This window comes from Crocuta crocuta, unplaced genomic scaffold (assembly GCF_008692635.1).
Source record: "Crocuta crocuta isolate KB4526 unplaced genomic scaffold, BGI_CrCroc_1.0 scaffold253, whole genome shotgun sequence".
NCBI classification, from domain to species: Eukaryota; Metazoa; Chordata; class Mammalia; order Carnivora; family Hyaenidae; genus Crocuta; species Crocuta crocuta.
In genome coordinates, this window is record NW_027529451.1 from 3,562,777 (window position 1) to 3,578,094 (window position 15,318).

Here is a 15,318-nt window from a genome sequence, read left to right on the forward strand (position 1 = left end):
GTCCCTCTCTTCTCACCCACTCATGCTCTCTCTCTCTCTCTCTCTCTCTGTTAAGAATATATAAAACATTAAAATTCTTTTTACAAAAACAATAATTAATCCAACACATAAGTTAGATAACAGATTTAGGAATTAAATGTCTCTTTTTTCCCAAGAGAGAGAGAAGGGACAGGGAAAATAATAAGACCTACAGCTTGGTCAAAAAATCAAGGTCTATAAAAAGACATAAAACCAAAGTAGATAAAGGGTATCCTGAGACCATAGAATAAAAAGAAATATGGAATGCCTTTGCAGATATAAGCATTAAAACTATTTCTTGGGATATGGTAGATTTAGAAATAAAGGTGCATATTATACCAACCAGTGAACTGATAATCAAGAACATCTGGAAGTTTAGGATCTAATTTAGGATGACTAGGATAATATAAAAAAGCTCTCGTATGTAGACATGTGTCAAATGAGAGAGAAATGGTGATTATGTAGAGGCAGAAAAATGTAATATTGATTGAAAATCAGTTAATTTCAAATGTGAAAGTCATCCATCTCAAGAAACTCAGTTTGGTTAAACATTTATTGAGTGTCTATTACTATTAATATTTAATATTAATAATTTAATTACTATTAATTTGTCTTTGCTTACTAAACAGTTACTAAAATATATAAATGATCAGTCACTAAATAGTAGATAAAACTGGCCATCTCAATTAACTTGAAACTTTATGCTTTTTTTTCTGTTGTATCTGAATAAACATTCTAGATGCACCTAGAGTTATTCTCTAATTATGATATTTTCTTGGGATATATTTTAACAAATATGATTAGTGGATCAAACAATAGGGCATGTGAAGGCATTTAATAAATATTTAATAAATACTAACTCACTAACTTGCTTTTCAAAAGACTATTAATACTATATATAGCTACCAGGAAAATGTAAGAGAGTCTTGTATTATCCTTCTGGCCATAAAGTGTGTATGGCATGTGTGTCTGTGTGTGAGTGTGTGTGTGTGTATCTGTAAATCTAGTTAATTTGAGAGACAAAAATGGTATGCCATTTAAAATTGCATCAATTAGACTATTAATGAGTTGAAAATGTTTGCCTAGTTTATGGGATCTTAATATTCTTTTCTTTTGGAATTATTCCTACCATTGCTTATTTCTGAATTGGGACAAAATGTTTTCCTTTTTCCTTTTAAAGTTTAATTTATTTTAGGGGAGAGAGAGACAGAACACAAGTGTGGGAAGGGCAGAGAGAGAGGGAGAGAGAGAGAATTCCAAGCACACTCTGTGCTATTAGCACAGAGCCCCACATCTCGAACTCATGAACTGTGATTTCATGACCTGAGCCGAAATCAAGAGTCAGGTCCTTAACTGACTGAGTCACCCAGGCACCTTGACAAAATGTTTTTCTTACTTATTTGTATGATTTTAAATAGTAAAGACCTTCCTAATACGCCTGTGGTATAGATAGAAATATTTTTCTAAATACGGATTGCATTCTTAAGTTTTATTAGAAATAACAAAGAGTTAGATTGTGGTGTAACACAAACATGAAGTTGAGTTGAAGGTACAAGACTTGTTGAACTTCATTTATTTCTGTAAAACAAGTGAAGCAAGTCATGAAAACTTTTCTCTAAAGCTTAAAATTATGGCACACATGAAGAGATTTTTAATCCTCACATATTTTAATTTTTTAACTTAAACTTTACTTTTGTGTCCTTATTTAAAAAATTTTTTTAGTATTTATTTTTGAGAGAGAGAGAGAGAGAGAGACAAAGCATGAATAGGGGAGGAGCAGAGAGAGAGAGGGAGACAAGAATCTGAAGCAGGCTCCAGGCTCTGAGCTGTCAGCACAGAGCCTGATGTGGGGCTTGAACTCACAAACCACAAAATCATGACCTGAAGTCAGACGCTTCACCGACTGAGCAACCCAGGCACCCCATATATCTTTATTTTATTTTAAGTAGGTAGCATGCCCAATGTGGGTCTTGAACCCCAAGATCCAGAGTTGCATGCTGTGCTAACTGAGCCAGTCAGGCTCTCCTCACATATTTAAAAAACAAATTTTGTTTTATTTACTGTTTATGTATTTCTGAGAGACAGAGAAACAGAGAACAAGCAAGAGATTGACAGAGAGAGAGGGAGAGACAGAATCTAAGCAGGCTTCAGGCTCTGAGCTATCAGCACAGAGCTCAACGTGGGGCTTGAACCTCTGAACTGTAAGATGACCTGAGCCAAAGTCGGACACTCAACCGACTGAGACACCCAGGCACCTTTGTATTTTTAGATTGTATGTATTGAATCCCTGTTTTTCAAAGATGGGAAAATTAGTACCTAACCTATTTTTGCTGCTTCTTTTCCTCCATCAATTATAATTTCTGTTACTTATCATATTATTTTATATCATGCAGGTTCATAGCACATTTTATTTTGTAACCATAGCTTTCAATTGTCTAGTCTTAATTTTGTATTGAAGTGAATTCATTGCCATCAGACTTCTTTTTATTTCATCATAGTTTTTTTATCTTTGATCATTTATTCTTATTGAACTAAGTTCTTGTCTTGGTGGAGGTTTTCAAGAAAAGTCAGGAAGGCTATATTCTCTGAACTGATGCATGTTTGAGATAGTGTGACTCCCTTTTCTAGTGAAAAGACTGAGTTAGGTGACTATAAGATTTTTATGTTGCATTTTCTTTTCATGTGACCTTTCTAAATATTACTACATAGGTTTTTGGCCTTGCCTAATGACTTGGATAAGTCTTGCACACAGTTTTCTTTTTTGCTTCTTTTTTTTTGGGTGGGGAGGTCATAAAATGTGATTTGTATATATAATAGAATATGATTCAGCAATTTAAACATGAATGGATAACTCTTACGTGCTATAATATGGTTAATGTTTCAAAATATACTAAATGAAGGAAACCCATCTCAAAATGCCACATATAGTATGAGTCCATAAAAAAAGAACGGAGTAGAATGGGATATTGCTTCCAAAGGAGTAGATGTGGAGATATGGAGCGAAGACAGGATTTTGTTTTCTTTTATAAACAAACATCCTCTTGCTCCTCCTCCTCCTTCTTCCTGAGTGGTACCCTTTCTAAATCTTCAAGTAAAAATCTCTCTCTCTCTTCATCTTTATTGAGGTATTCTTGGCAAATACAATTATATATATTTAATGTGTACAACATGTTGATTTGGTATAGGAGCACACTGTGAAATGATTACCACATTAAATTAAACACATCTACCACCTCACATAGTCACCTTTTGTGTTTGTCTGTGGTGAGAATACTTTAGAATTACTCTCTTAGAAAATCGAATATAGAATATAGTGTTATTAGCTATAGTCAATGTGCCATACAGTAGATGCTCAGAACTTATTTATCTTCCTTTTTTTGAGAGAGAGAGAGAGAGAGAGAGAGAGAGAGAGAGACAGTGAGTGTGGGAGAGGAGCAGAGAGAGAGAGAGTGAATCCCAAGCAGGCTCCACATTTAGCACCAGGCCCAATGCACCAAGCCCCTATGAGGTCATGACCCGAGCCACAATCAGGAGTCGGACATTTAATTGACTGAGCCGCCCAGGTGCCCCTACTGTATGATTATTTTAAGCATCACTTTTAAGTTTCACCAAATATGTGGTACTGCTGATTACTCTGTTAATTTTATCTTATAAAATATCACAGTTACACGGTGAATGCTTTCATCAGATGATTAAATTTTACTTAGTTTTAAGAATTACTTCTCTCTGTTACATATATCTTCATTTATATTTGCTTTTTTTAGGAACAGCTTTTTTGTTGTTAATCTTCTATCTTTTGTCTTCCTTTTAATCATTTGAAATCTCCTTGATACCTTCCTTTTGTGTGATTTTTCTCAATTTTGAAATCTAAGATGAATCCTCATTGTCTTTTCTGACTTTTTTTCCCTTTCCTTCATGTTACAATTTCTTTTTTTTAATGTTTTATTTATTTCTGAGAGAGAGATTGAGAGAGACAGCGTGGGCAGGGCAGGGTCAGAGAGCTGGCTGTCAGCACAGAGCCCGACGTGGGGCTCGAACCCACAAACCATGAGATCATGACCTGAGCCGAAGTCGGACACTTAACCGACTGAGCTACCCAGGCGTCCCCATGTTGCAATTTCTAATGGGTGTTTCATTTATAAAATGAATTAAGTTTTCTTTTTTTTCATCATCTTTCAATTTATATGGCATTTTATTATGATCTATTATTTCCTAGATAATAAGTTACCGTAATTTTTTTTGTGATTCTGGAGAAAATCTTTATTGTTTCTTTCCTGGGAGGTGAGTATTTCCACTTCTCCTACACTGCCAACTGCCTTGCCTTTTCTTATTTCTCTTTCTCTCTCTTTCCATCATGCTTCAGTTTCTTAGATGTGGGAATAGGTAGTAATGTTATCAGTGTATATATAAGACTAAGCTACACATTATTTTCTGGTTATCACCAATTTTTGATGGGGGAAAGTCTAGTCATGCGAGCTTTTTGCTGACACATACCGCAGTCAAGGATGAGAACAGCTTTCAACTTTATTTGGGCTTTATTCCCTTAAGAAAATATATTATCTTTCTGGAGGTTATGTCTTCTCCTCAATGTTAGACATTTCAAAGGTCTGCATGGTTCTCTGTGAATCCTCTTAAGTCACAGGCTTCACATAGTGATCTCGCCTTAGCCGCCATCTTCCTCACTTAACCAATGGCCATGTTATTCATCTAGGAGGGCAAGGTCATTGAAAAATGAGGATACGATCCTATCTCTGCTTCACCTCCTCCACTCATTTCTTCTTGTGGTTTAAATCTGGGTCTATATAGTTATACCTCTACTTCTTTGGGCTAACCCATACCTATTCCTTTCTAATCTTTTTTTTAAATGTTTATTTATTTTTGAGAGAGAGAGAATGAGAATAAACATGAGTGGGGGAGGCACAGAAAGAGAAGGAGACACAAAATCAGAAGCAGGCTCGAGGCTCTGTGCTGACAGCACATAGGGTTCAATGTCATGAACTATGAGATCATGACCTGAGCAGAAGTTGGACCCTCAACCAACTGAGCCACCCAGGTGCCCCTCCTTTCTATTCTTAAAGTCAAAGTTTTGTTAGATAGACTTCAGCACTATCACATTTACTTTCACAAAGATGTTTGTTTTTCCTGAGGTACATGAAAGCGTGTGTCTGTTTTTCGCATTGTGCTTCATTGTGATGCAAAGTTCACTCTAATTGGGATGTACTCTATAAATATGATTTGAGTTTATTATGACAGTTACTTTTTATCATATAATTAATCCAGAAATTTCTTTCCTCCTTTTTTCTGGCCTTCAGTTTTTGGAGACATAAAATAAACTATCATTGATCAAAACTCCATCAGCTTTAATTAGATGTTTTCAAGTCTTTTTTTTGTTTTTTAACTAATCTAATGTGGCTCTCTTATTTTTATAATTTAAAAATAATAAAAATGATTTTAAAATTTAAAACGTCATATTCGAATCACTATTTATGACTTGAGGCTTATTCATGGAATAAATCATTGTTCCAGTTTATTGAAATTCAGATAAAACTTAATTTATGATTACAGCTTGAAAGGTGGGAAGTAGGCAGAATAAAATTCCTAAGGTTTACTGAACTTTGTGAAAAGGTTCCAAAGCTTATTAGAAATGTTACAGAGAATTATTTTTGAATAAAGACTGGAAAGGCATTCTATAAATGTCTGCATAAAAGGGTAGGAAGGGTAATTAATTAAGATTTTTCTTGGGGTGCCTGGGTGGCTTGGTTAAGCATATGACTTCGGCTCAGGTCATGATCTCACGGTTCGTGGGTTAGAGCCCCACATGGGGCTTTGTGCTGACAGCTCAGAGCCTGGAGCCTGTTTCGGATTCTGTGTGTCTCTCTCTCTGCCCCTCCCCTGCTCTCTCTCTCTCTCTTTCAGAAATAAATAAAAAATTAAAAAAAGATTTTTCTTTATTAAAAATAGAATAAAATTGCAATGGAAATTTATGACAAGAACAACTAAAATATTTTCACCTAGTAGATCATTGTTAGGGAAATTATTTTCTACTGAAAGTGTGGTTAGAAATATAACAAAGAACTGTCATAAAAACATTTCTCTTTCACCACTTGGTTGTAGTTATGTTAAATCATTTCTATTCCAATGCAAATTATGTGTTGCAAAACTTGAATGGATGTATTCTTACTTCATGCAGTTCTTAACATAGTTGCTGTTTTTATTATTAGTTTTTACATTCCCAGTGTAGGCAAAGAATACACAAAGGGCTTCTTTTGATCTCAATATTTAGGGGTAAATTTGGGAGCCAAATTTGTTAAAAAGTTTTCGGTGATGTTTCTCTCCAAAAAGCAGTTTATTCACACATATACTCTGAAAACAGTGGCCTGTCAGGTAATTCCATTTCTCCATACTTCTGTCCGTTATGATGAGAGTTTTCTCAGGAGAGAACATGGATGGGTGCTAATAGACTTCATATTGACAGAAAGAGCATGAGAAACACGTGTTTGGGGGTCATCAGAAGAAAGGGTGTTTTCCTATCTCTGCTGAGAGAACAGAATGTCTGAGCCTCAGAGTACCTCTACTCTTCTTTTGCTGCTGCCTAAACATTTACCGTTGTGAGATTATAAAGGTTTGGAGAGGCAGTGCATGCTCTATCCTCATGGGCCTTTTTTTTTTTTTTTTTAAAGGAAACTAGTAATTCAACTCAGGAGGGAATATGTCAAGATATGGAAAAAAGATGAAATTGATTGATTCTGAGGAAAACGAATTAGATGCATTATTTGCACTTCAACGCATTCTGTGAATTGAAACTACATCTTTCTAAACAGCCCTTAAGCTGCAAAGCAGTTGAAGTTCGGAAGAATGAAAATAGCAACCGAATAGGTGATAGACACATCTAGAAATTGGACTTTCAGAGAGCTTTACACAAAGTCAAAGGGTGGCTACATAGAAGAGTTTCATACTGTTTATATAAACTGTATTATGCGCAGAATGAAATGAAAAACATTTTTTATCAACTTAAAATCACTGAGTATCACATAAATGACATCATATATGGATGACAGGTTTTCATCAATATAACATAATATGATCAGCACAGTGAAATTAATATAAGTTCATTTTTAAACATTTTGAACATACTTTAAAACCTTGTATTGCCTTTAAATTACACTGACTAATATTTTACTACATTGATAAGGTTAGATCAAGATTCCTATCTTCCAGAATGTTAATTAAATGAAACATTTAATGTGTAAGCCTACAGGATTATATGTTGACTCTAGTGTTAACAAACAAAGCATTGCTTTAATAGCCTTATTTTAGAGATGTGTAAAGTGAGACTCAAATACGATTCTTTCTCGTTCTCCTACCAACTAGACTTCTGTGTTACTCACTGTTATATTGTCTTTCATGACAATCCATTGATGTAGGAATGGTATTGGAGATACTTGGTTAAAAGGATAAAGAATAACAAGACTTTACTGAATTAGTTAACGGACATGAAAACATCTTTTAAAAAAATGTTTATTTATTTATTTTGAAAGAGAGACCAAAAGTTCCAGCAGTAGGGCAGGGGAAGGGGCAGAGAGAATCCTGAGCAGACTCTGCATGATCAGCATGGAGCCCAACTTGGGGCTCGAACTCACAAACCACTAGAAATTAACCTGAGCCAAAATCAAGAGTCAGATGCTTAACCAACTGAGCCACCCAGGTGCCCCTAAATATTGGGAATTTTAATCACCCTATCTGTTGATTAGGGGAACTTTTGGGGGAGGGGATAGGGAAGAGTTTTGTATCTTTCAGATCTCACCCCTAAGTGACTAATTTTATTAAAAAATTAAAATAAAAGTACAATCTCCCAATCAATATTTCAGGTATTTTCTTAGTGACATATGAGAAAAGGTAATGAGAGATTACTGTACTACTTCAGAAAAACAAACTGAAAAGACAGATTTGAAAAGAGGGGAGCAAAGATGAGAAAATGAGCTTTTTATTTTTTGGAGCTTTCTAGATGCAAATCATCTGGGCCCTTTATAAGTTCAAGCTAGAGCTCTTTAAAGTACAATGTTTTTGGTACAACATCCTCAAGGCCCAAGGCCCCAAAGATCACTAGGTTATTGAAAACTCTTCTGACTCAGGATCTGTTATCACAAACTCAATGGAACAGGAAGAGAAACCTACCTATACTAAGCATGGGCTTAATGACCAATCGCTATATGCTTTCACATCCATTACCTCTTTTAATGCTGAATTGGCCTTGTGAAGAGGTATTTCCAAGCCCTTATAAAAAGGGGAAACTTGGACATAGAGACAAAAACACAGAGAGAATGCCATGTGACGACAAAGGTAAGGATGCTTCACTACCCCAAGGAATGCTAGAGATTGCAAGCAAATGTGTGTGTGTGTGTGTGTATGTGTGTGTGTGTGTGTGTGTGTGTGATTTACATTTTTTTCTGACCAACTTTAGTTTCAACTGGAAAGTTTCAGATTGTCTGGGACACCACCTTCCTACAACCTGATTACAATTCTCATGGATAAGTGTTTCTTAACATTTTATCATCTTTCCCGGATAACAATGAAATAAGCAGCAAATACAACATGAATTAAGGAACTTTTATAATTTTGGCTATCATCAGGATGTATATGGTGTATTATAGTTGAGTGCTAAGAACTAGAGCAAGAGTGAAAGTGAGCAAGTGGGCAGTGGAGAGGGGGCTTATGTGATCCAGAAAGTGGACACATCAGTTTTCTCACTGATCAGGTCAATGTTTCATGAAGAATAATGTGCTCTGTGTGAGCAGACACTTATTACTTTCATCAGGAGGAAGACTGGATTCCCTCTGGGTGTTGGAAATGATAAATAGCCTTAGACAAGGTAGGCTGTTTATTATACACTGATGCATTCACAAAGCACTTGGTCAACTCTCCTGGAACAACATAATTGGACCAGCTGTCCATTCTGGTCTTCAAAAGTTTTTTTTATTGACATAGGAGGGCATTCTGCTGGCAAAGTCATGAGTGATGTAGTTCATATAACAGCCTAACATTCAGAATCAGACAGGGAGTCTCTTAGAGAATGTGGTCCTTTCTTACTGTTTCTCAGATCCTCAAGTAGGTATTAGCAATCATATCATTGTGGAGTAGAAAGTTCTGACCCCTTCACAGACCCACAGGTGGGCATCAAATGGAAGTCTGTACTTCCACATATTATGTCCAAAATACTCTCTCTGTGCGTATGTATACATTTTAAAAGTGAGACTCCATAGCTCCGAATGGATTCTCCAAAGGTTCTGTGCCCCTTTTGCCCCACAGAAACATAACACATAGGCAAGTTAAATTGGAATTCTCCAAACATTTGAACCACTGGCCTTATTTTTCTTTTTGCTGATGGTCATCACAGAAGAGGTGCCAAAGATATATTTTTGTGAACACCATTTTTAAACAAATGTTTATTTATTTATTTTGAGAGAGAGAGAGAGAGTAGGGGGAGGGGCAGAGAGTGAGGAGAAAGAGAATCCCAAGCAGGCTCCGGGCACTGACCATGGGGCTGGATCTCATGAACTGTGAGATCATGACCTGAGCCGAAATCAAGATTGAATGTTTAACTGACAGGCACTCAGGCACCCCATGAACACCATTTTTAAAAGCACTAGAGATCCCAGGTGTTGTGTGTACAATGTGCTGTCTGAGGAGAGAAAACTGTTCCTTGTTACTAACTGTTCCCTGTTATAGCCTGCATCAGCGTCTGGACCATGCAGTGAGTGTGCTACGGTTCCATTAACCACTAATTCATCGAGAATCCAAGTGTGTTAGAAGTTGTCATGTGTAAATTCAACTTTGTTCATGCCTATATTCAAGAACTTCTGTAGCCAACAGAAAGTAGACATGATTCTAAGCCATTGTCATTAGGCGCCTAAAGATCAATGTCTTGTTGGACTCCATCTCAGTTTTACATTGGTAGTGGACTTGCAATTGTTAATATAACTACTCACAGTTAACTAGATTCATCAAAACTGTGAGTATTTTTTGAAGAAATATGAGACAAAAACATTCTGGGGTAACTGTCTTATCTTATTGATAAGAGACCCTGAGATAGAGGGTCAAAATTGTTTACTAAAGTTGGTTTTATGTTTTTTTTTTCTTTTTTGAAGTTGCTAAGGGAAGACTAACTGTAACTCTTTCAGAGTGGAGTTAGATTTTGTGCAGCTTGGGGGAAAAGAGTCAGGTTCGATTTTGGTATGATCCAGACTTTTTTTTTTTTTTTTTACAAACAGTTTATTGTCAAATTGGTTTCCATATAACATCCAGTGCTCATCCCCACAAGTGCCCTCATCCATGTCCATCCTCCCCTCCCCCCAACATCCATCAGTCCTCAGTTTGTTTCTCAGCATTCAAGAGTCTCTCATGGTTTGCCTCCCTCCCTCTCCCCAACTGTTTTTCCCCTTCTTCTCCCCCATGGTCCTCCGTTAAGTTCCTCCTAATCCTCCTATATGTTCAAACATATGATATTTGTCCTTCTCTGCCTGACTTATTTCGCTAAGCATAACACCCTCAAGGTCCATCCATGTTGCTACACATGGCCAGACTAACACTTCTATGAATAATTTTATGTTGACAACTCTTTTGAGTTAGTTTGGGTGTTTAAGAATTTTAAAAAATTGTATTTAAAAACATGAATAAATTCAACACAAATGAAAACTGGGGAAAGTACTATTTTCAGGAATGGCAAAGAAAGGGATTAGTATCATAAATATATAATTACCTCTTAAAAATAAATATGAAAAATTTTCCCACACTTTAAGAGTGCAATAAAACAAATAGTTCACAAAAGAATAAATACAATTGAATGATAAATATATAAAAAAATTTAATTTCACTAATAAAGAAATTCAAAATACTTATTTCTGTACTATGATATTTAAAAGTTAAAAGTGATAATATTAAGTATTGCAAAAGATTTGGAGAAATGGCGCTCTCATAAATGGCATCGCTTATTTGGATGGTAATCTGTCAATAAATCACAAAAACCTTAAAATGTATGTACCTTTTGAGGAAGAAATTACACTCACAAAAATGTAACCTAAGGAAGAAATTACACTCACAAAAATGTAACCTAAGGAACTGATTAGGAATTTAGTGAAAAAGATATTCTTTATAATAATATTTATAACAACAAATAGTTAAAAATCTCTTCAATCTTTAAAACTGAGGGTTGTCTATTAAATAATAGAATATTATTATTTAAAATATTTTTAATAAAGAATATTATTTAAAAGACTTTAAAGATTTAAATGTGGAATTACATTTATAGCACAGGCATATGTTTTTGCTATGTTTCAAAGAAATAGAAAACAGATGATACTATAAAATAATCATGTTTTTCCATAAATACATCTATCTTTGTATCTATCTACAAAATAGGGAAAAATCTAAAAGGGTATATACCAAATGTTAGCAGTGGCTATTTCCAAGTGGCAGAAATATGAGTTATATCTATATTCAGTTCTTCTTCTGTATGTTCAAATTTTTCTACAATGAGCATTTATTTGTATAACAGAAGTAAAAGTGAATCTTAGGAATACTGTGTATATTTTCTTTTATTATTTAAGTATTGGCAAACTGTATGAAGGGGTGCTGGGTACTACCATTTAAGTATATTTTTGTTGAAATACTGAAGTGCTTTCTGATTCTCAACACCACTGAGAAAGAGAGTATGATAATTTATGATCAAGCAGAATATGTAAGTAAAATTGTAGGAATTTTGTTGAGTAATATGAACATTAAATAAAAGTCAGTAAATTGGGAATAACAAAGAAGCCAATCTGAGAAAGTCAGATTTTCCAAGTGTTTCTGGAAGGTGACTTAATCCAGGTAATGTATATCTTGCTAGTTTCATCAAATAGAAGTGTTTGTGGCAAAATGGTTTCCCTCTTCAGATTAGATTTCTCCCTTACTTGTCATCTTATCCATTATGTGACCAGTTGAAACCTTATATGAAGTAACTAGGCGCAGAATTACTACTGTGGCCAAAAAGCATGAGAGAACAAAAGTTTTACTTAACTATAGCAACAAAATAGAAACCCCTTCTAATGGTCATAAATTTAAAACGTGCTGCAGAATTTGCTAGGTTGGTATTAGCTGACCCTTAAATAGTTCCATGTAGACTTAGCTGAAGCCTGTTGAAAATATTTTCTTCATAACAGCCACATAGCTTTGAAGGGGAAGAAAGGCTTTGATCAATATGAGCCTTGACAAGTATGGTTTTAAAGCATCCTGACTACTCCAAGTTGTTCAAAGAAAGGTTCGTTAGAGTAATCCCAGGTTATGTCGCCAAAATTTCAGAGGGTCTCAGGAAAGAATAGTTGTCCAAAAAAGCTTCTTTTCTTGTTTTGTCCCTCACCTGATATATTTAAGCAAGATGCTATATGCAGATTGCCAGAGAGTTCTAGTTTTCACATCTTAGTCTTGGAAACAAATAATAAATTAAGCCAGTGTGGATGACAGAAATAGGAAAAGGCCTGATAATACTTTACTCAGCTTTTAATCAGTAAAACTAGGATTTTTCCAATGGGCAGATAAAATCCTCCCTTAGAAATATACATGAAGTACTTCTGGATATCAGGTGTTTTTATTTTATTTTTTTATTTGCTTGTTTTTTGTTTTTGCTTTTTCTGTTTATTCTCCATGCCATTAAAATTCAGAAAAGTTATTTGACAAAATCATAACTATATTAAAATACGTTAATATTTTAAACCAACATTGACTATAGTCTTAAAACAACTTTGTTTTAGAAAATAGGCAGTAAAGATTATCCATCATCTTCCTGTCCAGAGGTGATCACTTTTAATTTTCTATATATTCTCATTTATATATTCTCTTTATATACATAACAACAGTTCTGCAAGTTGGAATCACATTTGTATACAGCTTTGTAACTATACTTTCTAACTTTTAAATCAAAGCTATGAATATTTATTTTTTTTAATTTTATTTTTATTTATTTTTTTTACAAATAGTTTATTGTCAAATTAGTTTCCACATAACACTCAGTGCTCATCCCCACGAGTGCCCTCCTCCATGCCCATCCCCCCTCCCCCCCACATCCATCAGTCCTCAGTTTTTGTCAGCATTCAAGAGTCAAAGCTATGAATATTTAAACATATCCTGCAATATTCTTTGAGAAAATAAGAAAGCTACATGGTATTTCCTTATTTTTTCAAACTTTTATTGAAAAACCAAGGGGATAGGCTATGTCCCTTTCCGGATGAGTCTCTTATACAAAAGTGGAGGCTATGGACACCACCTTCTTCCTAAGCTGAGGATGTTCTCTTCTCAAACTTGACTTCCCCAGAATACATCATGAGTCAGACTTGGGTCAAACTCTTGGCACCAGTGTGTTGTCAGGAGTGCTGGATGCCAGTGATAAGGTAGGGGAGAAATTTTGTGGATGGACCCTTTGTCCTGAACAGCCTCAGACACCCCTGGGCGCCTTGATTTTGTCAGCTTCAGTTATCTATCACTTCTGGCTGCTGAGATGCTCATCCATGGCATCGAGAGAAGCTATACCATAATAAGTCTTCAGCTAGATTCCATCGGAGAAGAAGTACTCAGCAGGGGCCTCAGTGGTGGCAGCAAGGAGAGAGTCCACCATGACTGTGGAGGCCACAAGGGCCAAGGCTTTAGCAGTATGGCCCAGCTTTCAGATTCCTCTATCAGCAGTGACAGGAACGCCAACACACCATGCATATTCTGACACCCTGTACATTGCCTTTGCTTGGGACCACCCCACAGCCCAGCACTTCCTGCGGGATGCAGATGGGGTTGCTACCCAGGCCCACCTGCAGAGCATCTATGCCAGCATCAGTGAGGTTCCTGGCCTGCATAACCATGACCACATTGCCTCCACTAACGGAGGCTGGGATATTTCTCTTTCATGTACTTGATCGTGTTGATCTGGAAGATGGAGTTTTCCTGGGAAGAGTCCAAAACCACAAAGCCCACACCATCCTAGGCTAGCAAGCTCAACAGGTGCTTGTCATCTTCATGAGTGCCAATGTCTGCTCCATATAGCAGCTGCTTCCTGGCATCTTTGGAGGCCAGTAGGTAATCCCCGTTCTTCTTCAGGTTTGCCTGGGCAATGATGGCTACTAGTTCATCATCTCCATTTACAATAGGTAACTCTCTTACCTTGTTGCACTGCAGAATTTTATTTGCTTCCTTCAGTGTGATGCCTGCAGGGGCTACCACAAAACCTTCCTTCTTCATCATGATCTCTTCCAAAAGCCAGTCATCCTCTTCCTCCTTGAGAAAATCAATGCCCACCAGGCAACTCCCCATCCAGCCCATGTTGATGGTTGGGATACCAGAGAAGCCATGCTGGGCTTTGGCTTCAAACATACCCCACACTCTATGGTCAGGGCTGAGGACACAGCATCCATGATGAATTCCTCCTCATATTTCTTCACTTTCTGAACTTTGTTGGCTTGGAACTCAGATGTACACTTGTGGATGAAGCCAATGCCACCTGTAAGGCCTATTGTTATGGCCATGCCAGCCTCTGCGACTGTGTCCATGGTTGAGGAAACTAGTGGGGTCTTTAGAGTGATGTTTTCTCATTTTAAAGGTTTTTTAAAATTTTATGTTATTTTTAAGTACACTTTACACCCAACATGGAGCTCAAACTCACAACCCCAAAATCAAGAGTGGTATGCTCTGCTCACAGAGCCAGCCATCCAGATGCTCCCAGAGTGATGTTTTTGATCAGAGCAGAAGTCCTATCTACCTGGTCTGCAGTGAAGTCAGTGTACCCAGCAAGAATGAGAAAGACCTTGTAGGTGAGGCCATCCCCAGAGTTGAACACGTCTGGGATGTAAGACATGCCCCACTAATCAGATAGTGGGTCATGGCCAGTGTGCAGCAAAGCCACGTGTGTGTGAGGACCTAGCTGCAGAGCAGTGTTTCTTAATTTATGCAAATCCTCAATTCTACAAATATGTGAAGGAGAAATTAGTGGCATAGACAGTATGAGATACAGTGGTTAGTAAGATATAGTCTCTGATCTCAGTTAGCTTGTTTTCTAGTAGTGAAAGGGCCAGAGAGGAGTAAACAGAAATGAAGATGCCTACCACGAGGCACTGTAAGAGAGGAAATCCATGTTCATGAAGTGTCAAGGGATGAGAAAGCACCTCTGTTTTGGAGGGTCATAAGGGGGTGATGTAATGGTCAGTATGATGACAGAATGCTTCTTATACATGTCGTTATGGTCAAGTTCAAATAAGTTAACACCTGGGGCGCCTGGGTGACTCA

At 36.6% G+C, this 15,318-nt stretch overlaps 1 protein-coding gene and 1 pseudogene across 1 annotated transcript in view; one reads left to right on the forward strand and one right to left on the reverse strand.

Annotated features, from left to right (window-relative positions):
- LRRC3B (leucine rich repeat containing 3B) overlaps positions 1-15,318 on the forward strand; it is a 294,459-nt gene that overhangs the window by 72,703 nt on the left and 206,438 nt on the right. The gene's annotated exons all lie outside the window — the stretch shown is intronic.
- Positions 13,221-14,890, reverse strand: LOC144228828 (inosine-5'-monophosphate dehydrogenase 2 pseudogene; annotated as a pseudogene).